Source organism: Passer domesticus, chromosome 6 (genome assembly GCF_036417665.1).
Source record: "Passer domesticus isolate bPasDom1 chromosome 6, bPasDom1.hap1, whole genome shotgun sequence".
NCBI lineage: Eukaryota > Metazoa > Chordata > Aves > Passeriformes > Passeridae > Passer > Passer domesticus.
This window is the reverse complement of record NC_087479.1, coordinates 51,527,571-51,534,141: the sequence shown is the minus strand read 5'-3', so window position 1 is coordinate 51,534,141 and position 6,571 is coordinate 51,527,571. Positions and strand designations below refer to the sequence as shown.

At 52.3% G+C, this 6,571-nt stretch overlaps 1 protein-coding gene across 2 annotated transcripts in view; it reads left to right on the top strand.

Annotated features, from left to right (window-relative positions):
- Window positions 1–2,685: 2,685 nt before the first annotated feature.
- DENND2B (DENN domain containing 2B) overlaps window positions 2,686–6,571 on the top strand; it is a 158,523-nt gene continuing 154,637 nt past the window's right edge. For both annotated transcript variants that reach the window (XM_064425436.1, XM_064425434.1), the window contains exon 1: window positions 2,686–2,947. The gene's annotated coding sequence lies outside the window, so the exon portion shown is untranslated. The remainder of the gene's footprint in view (window positions 2,948–6,571) is intronic.

Here is a 6,571-nt window from a genome sequence, read left to right as displayed (position 1 = left end):
CGCCGCCCCGCCCGCCGCCGGGGGGCGCCGCCGCCCCGGCCCCGCCCTCAGGCCGGCCCGCGGCGCACCGGGGCGGCTCCCGCCGGGCCGCGGCCCCGCCGAGCGCTCCGGGGCTCTGCTCGTGCCTCCCGCCCGCGCCCTGCCCTGCCGCAACGCAGGAGGGGCGCGTCCGGGCAGCCTTTCCCGGAAAGGTGCCCCCGCATGCTGCTCGCCGGGTGTCGCCGCTGTGCGACGGCGGGGAAGAGGCCGTGACAGGCGCAGGTGCGAGCCCCGCCGTGCCCCGTGGGCTCCCCGCCGCCTCCGGTTAAAGTTTGGCGGCTGGAGCTCACGGCGCCGGCAGGGGGCGGTGGCCGGCCGGGGAGCCGTGCGGGTCCCGGGGCGGTGGCAGAGCCGCTCGGGCCCTGGGGCAGCGCTCGCCGAACGAGCTCTGTCCGCGGGAGCGGGTCTGTGCCCGCAGGGCAGCGCCGGGCTGCGGGCACCGCTCGGAGCGGCTTGGGAAGTGGCGGTGGCTACGTGGGAGCAGAGCCGCTTTGAGCCTCCGCTAACCCCGTGTGCGCAGAGGTGACAGGAGTAAGGAAAAATAAGCATAAAAACTTTCTTTACGTCCCATATGGCCAAGGTTAACGTGGAGGCCCTGATCCTTCAAGTGCTTCATTCTTGTCGAGGGCTTTGCTAGCTGTAATCTCTTTGACAAGCGTGAAAAATAATCCTCTCCTAGTTTTTATTTTATTGTCATCTCCCAGTTGCTTAAGCAGAGCAGCAGCCAGCCCCTGCAATAAACAAGCCCTTCACAGGCTGCTTGCTCATTAAGACATTGAAAGCCCCCATTCAGTGTTCAAATCCAGCTTAACTTTAAGTTTGGTCTCCTGTACTCAAAAGAAAATTTAGGCAAGTTGCTGGAGTGCTTGAGGTCTGGGGAACTGAATGCAACATAAAGGGGCGGGGGGGGAGAAAAATAATATTTGATGAAAGCAATGTGAGTGTGTTTGATGTGGTGGAGAAGCAGCCAGAACAGACCGCTTCCTGCCTAATTGGAAATTGAACATCTTTGCATCATGCCTTGTTAGCAATGGTCTCCTGCAGAGGTGAGTGGGTTTGCTGTGTTGCTGCTCTTGTGAAATAGACTTGGAAAGGCCCTCCTATGTCGTTTTCATAACACAGAGAGAAAACTGCGTTCGTTTTTTATTCCTGCCAGGTACTTGTAGCAGTAGCTTGTTGTTCAGGAGGTAAATTATTCCTGTTGTGTTGAAATTTAAACTCTCACCATTTTTTGATGTTTGGTGACACAGTACTCCTTTTGCAGCTGAGTAAATACATCTGTCCCAAGAAGGCTGACAGCTGAAATAGCTTTTGCTTTGAAACACACATTCACATCAGAATCCAGATGAGAGTTACCCTTATTTCCTGTACATTCATTCTTTTGAAATATAATGGAGGTTTGTGAAATGCTGGGCATTTCCACCAGATTCCTTGTTGTGTGGGTTGATGGATCAGAATATCTGAAGACAATGTATTTCATTTTGCTGGTGAGGTGGCAAAAGCCAGGAATAGTTTATCCTGAGCACAATGAATTTCATTTTACTGGTGAGGTGGCAAGAGCCAGGAATAGTTTATCCTGAGCACTTGGTTCTAGGCTCAGGGAAGTATCCTTGAGTAAGAAAACTCACAAGCATTTACCTGATGCTATTTTCTTCCATTTCAGCCAAAGGAAAGAAAGTCAGCAAGTGCTTAAAAGTTCCAAAAACGTGTAGTGCTGGAATTTGTATTTCAAATTGCAGAATACATGCTGCTCTTTATTTTTCTTCTGTACCTAGAATCATTTTATTAATCTGTTGTGAAGTGACTTGTTTTATCAATGCCTACGTAACACTTCAGGATCTAGGAGCAGTCTGTATTTTGCAATACTCATGGTCCTGCCGAGAGCTCGCATCCTGCCTCTTCTGTATTATTTTATATCAAACGTCTTGGGTGGGATTCTCATCTGCCAAACCATCAGAAGCCGGTGTGCCAGGGAGGTGGCCCGCACAATGCTGTTGGCCCGCACAGACAATGTGCCGTGCCGGGGCTTTCTTCCCCCCCAGGTACGCGCGATGCCCTGGGGGTGCTGGCTGGGCCGTGCCAGCGAGCGGGACACCTCGGGCTGCGCTGCCCAGGGAGCTGGGCATTCCACATTGCTGCTCCGGGGGCTGCATCGGAGCCGAGGTACCCGGCACGGAGTTCAGGGGCACGCCGCTGCCTCGCTCGGCCTCCGCAGGTGCTGTGGGTGCTCGGGAAGGCGCGGCGGCTCCCCGGTGCGCAGCTCCCTGCCGGGAGCCGCCTGCCCCGCGCCCGGCGCAGGAAGCGCGCCTCCCGCACTCCTCCTTCCTTCCGCTCTGCCCCGCAAGCGGCTCTGCCCCGAGAGGAGCCCAGCGCTCGGAGTGTTTTAAATAAAAACCGAGCGGTATCGCCCCACGCGAGGAGGAAGGCTGTCACTCAGGGAGCTCGCTCCTCTCCTCCTCCTGTGCCCATCGCATCTCCCCGCGGAGCAGCCGGCCCTGCCTGGCTGCTCCCCTCCCTCCCGCCTGGCCGGGACGCGGGTTTGGGGCTGGGGGAGGCGGTGCCCACCCCTCCGCGGGGCCGGGGCCGGGGCCGGGGCGAGCGCTGCCGGCGGGAGCGGTGCTCGCTCGGCAGCCCGGGGCTGCGGGCCGGGCCGGGCTGCGCTGGGGGAGCAGGTTTCTTTGTTGGCTGCCGGGTGACTGGTTCCCATTAATCTCCCGCACTGGTCGTGGCCGTCTCCACTTCCTGCCTTCGCATACTTCTCTCTCCCTCGATCTCAGTCCCTTCCCACCCCCTTCCCTCCCCCCTTTCTTTCCCTCTTCCCAGCTTCTCCAAAAAAGCTACAACCGCCCGGGCTGCGGGACGGGGGCTGCAGGCGGCCGGCGGAGGGAGCGCATCCCTGCGCACCTCGGTAAGGGCCGGGGAGGCGCGCTGCCGGGCGGTGGTCGCCTCCGGGGACCCGGGCAGGGGAGCGGGACTGGGGGGACAAACGATTGATTGCTCGTGCTCCGGGCGGCCGTCCCTGCGCGCCGAGAGCTCCCCGCGAGCGGGGCGGGCCGGGGATGCGCGGCGGCGGCGGCGGGCGGCGGGGGCTCGCCGGGAGCTGCGGCTCCCCGCACCGCGGAGCCCGTGCCGGTGCGGGCCGGCCCCGCCATCCTTGCGGGACCCTGCCCTGCCCTGCCCCGGGGGAGCGCGGATGGGCGGGGGTCCTTGCGCACGGGCGGAGCGGGAACACTGGCGCTCCCGCACTGGTGCCACCGCCGTGCCTCGCGGGACGCGGCTTTTTGCGGGGGTGGCGAGGGCAGAGGCACCGCGGAGGGACAGACCCGCGGAGGGACAGAGCCCGCGGGACCACTTCGGCCGGACGGGGTAACTCCAATCCGGCTGGGGATCCAGCGCGCCGAGCGTGGGGCTCTGAGCTGGGGGAGACGGGGAGCTGCGGCGCTTCCCTTCCGATGCCCACTCGCATCGTCGGTCCGGCCGGCTGCGGTGTTTGTGTGCGTGCTGAAAAGTGCAGAGGAGCCACCTGGACTCCGGCGGAAGACTTTAGGATCCCAGGACAGATTTGGCTGAAGAGCTAAGGGAGTTCTGCCGCAGCTCACTTGGTGGGAAAATCAGATGTCCTGCTCTTGGCTTGGTACCAAACCAAGTTTGCGTTACTAAGGTCACTGCAATCAAAGAGTAGCGGTTAAATATGAGAGAGCCTTCTTGTGTTTACTCCAGCTTTATCACTCAAATGTACTTCGAATTTAGTAGTCAGGCTGAATGAAGCCGGGTGCATAGTATTACTGCATGGAGTATGTCAGTAGTAGCGTTTTCTACACCCTGTGCTGACTTGGGGAATAGGTTTTCTTTCATTTTTATGCTGGCTAGTTAGACTTAACCTCAGGCATATATTAAATAATGCAATAGAATTGGCATGATCAAAACCCATGGAAGATGAAGGATGAAACTGTTGTAGTCTGCTTTTTGATGATAGGATGAATTGAATTGAGGTTGATTTGTCTTTAAGACTTAAGAATGTTTTGTTTATACATGATTAATTTATAGTTGGTGGATTAAAATTTCCATATAGTGGAAGGGTAAGTTAACAGGACAAAGGTAGGAGTATCATGCATTTAAGGTGAGGTTTGATGAAATCATTTATGTTTTAGGAGCACCAAAATTTAACTTTCATTGTGGTGATGAGGTTATGCAGGTGACATAGTGAAAATCTGTTACCAAGTTGACATGTAAGAGTAAGATTTATGGGTTTGAACATTCATTTCCCTCTTTCTTTAAGATTAATTATTTAAAATAAAGCTGCAACACATTTATAGCAATGGTGATGTCTTTATTGAGTTACCCAGGAGTATAGTCAAGCACCTTTTAAAATTAGCTACAGTATGTGCACTGGTAAGGGTGACAAGACTGACATGGAACTGATATCTTGTTTCTGGGGTGGAACCAGTTTCCTCAAGAGTATGGAGTGAGGAAAGGGGCTTTTGGGAAAGGTTGACAGAGATGGTGGTGCTGGGCTTCACTGGGGCATGGAGACTGTCCTGCTCCTAGAAGGATGTAGCATGTGTTCTCCTCTTGTGTGCAGAGATAAGAGAGCCCTGCCTGGCCTGGCTTTCTGCTGCTCCCTTCAGGGTGCTAAACTCCCCCAGCCAGCCTGTGTGGCACAGTCACTGCCCTTCCTGGCTCAGAGGCAGAGATGCCTCCTGTCCTGTCCTACCCCTGCAGCATGTTTGTGCTGTGGCTGCCAGGATGTGCTCCAAGAAGCTCAGGATCAAGCATTGCTCTTTCCCTTGAAGCAAGTGCCTTCATGTACAGTGTATCTCTTTAAGGAGTGTGTGACCCCTTATTATTGGTGACCCTGTAAACCATTGTGTAATCTGTTGACTGTAACATACCATGCCAATTTATTCTTGGTTGGGAAGTCTTGCCAAGGACTTGATGGAATAGCATGATTTTGTCCACTTTATTGTTTTCATTGTGTTTCATAAACATCTAAGACCCTCTGGGAAGAATCACTGGGGCGGCTGGGCCTCCTTTTTTTAATTGCTGGTTAAATAAATGTTGCCAGTTTAAAAAAAAAAAAATTAAAGTGGTATGCAGGATCTCAGAATGCCTGGAACTGCTAAACACTCATGTTTAGGAAGCAGGACTATTTTTAGTGTAGGGGCATTTAAAGAAATGATACAAGCCCCTTGTGAAGAGGTCACTGTGAAGTACACTGAAGAGCCTGCTTTTAACTGGAAAGTAAACCCAAGTTTCCCACAGCTGAGTAAAGCAAAAGAACCAGATTCGTGCTTTTCCTGCTTAACTGAAGAGGGAAAGGATGGATTTTTTTTGTTAGTCTACTGCAGTGGAAGTAAGGATGCCCAAATTCTTATCAAACAACAACAACAACAACAGAAATGCTGGTCTTAATGACACCCTCACCTCTCTGATTTCCTCCAGTGAGTATCTGCAATGGAGATGTAGGACTGAAAGGCATTTGACACTTTTGAAGAGGGGCAGCTGAGAATATGGTGTATCCCTTGGGACCTGTGTATGTGGGAGGTCAAAAGTCCCTTGCATGAATCCACAGTTGCCATTCTTATGTATACCTAAAAGAAAAGGGATAAAACTAGGGAAGAAAAGATCGTGTGTTGAGAACTCCAGGTGATCTGGGCTCCTAAATCACTTCTGAATATGAGACTGATGCTGCCAAATAAATTACTGTGATTCCAGAGAAGTTTTTGCTCAGTTCATCTGCCTGAAAAATGGGAGTCCTTTCTTTGGATGGCTTAAGAGAATGTGGTTTAGGTCAAAGTTCCCACTGTGTGCTACAAACATCATGTTGTCTATGAGATCTTGAGTAATCTAGCTATGTTTAATGTAACCCAGGCTCCTGCAGGGCAGAGGACCAACATCTGGACTGATCAGACTTTCAAAATGTATGAAATGATAGCAGAGTTGATTTTTGGTCCAAACTTCATTGATGTCTTGTTTAGAATAAGTTTAGTTTAGATTACGAATTTGGGGTTTTTCCTTTTTTCCCTTTTTTTTCCCCCTGTTGCTGAGTGCCATGTGTGTTAGTTTTGTCTGTGCGCTGTAAAGTGTGTGCAACTGTTGCTTTTCAGATTTTTTGGTCTGAAGTTGGGATTTAGTTGGCAGCACAGACAGAGACAAGTTTGGGGAACTGAATCCAAATATTTACATTCTCAATTTGGCCTAGTTTTTGTGCTTGTAAACATTCTTAGTCAAATTGAACTTTGGTGAGGTTATAAGTGGCTTTGCCAAGCCTTGGAGAGTCACACCCTACAAGACCTGAAATTCCCCCCTTTTGGGAAGAGTTTTGGATGTTTTTCGGGTGTACATACATCATCTGAGAGTTAGTACTCATCACTTTTATTCCTTATTTGACTGCAAAATCTTTTCCTGTTTGTTGGTTTTTTTCATGTAGAAATGCCTCATGCTGGTGAGCTATGTCAAGTTAAATGTCATGGAGAAGTCCTGCCCACTTATGGGGTCCTGTGCAGATTCCATAAATCCTGGTCTCTTGTGC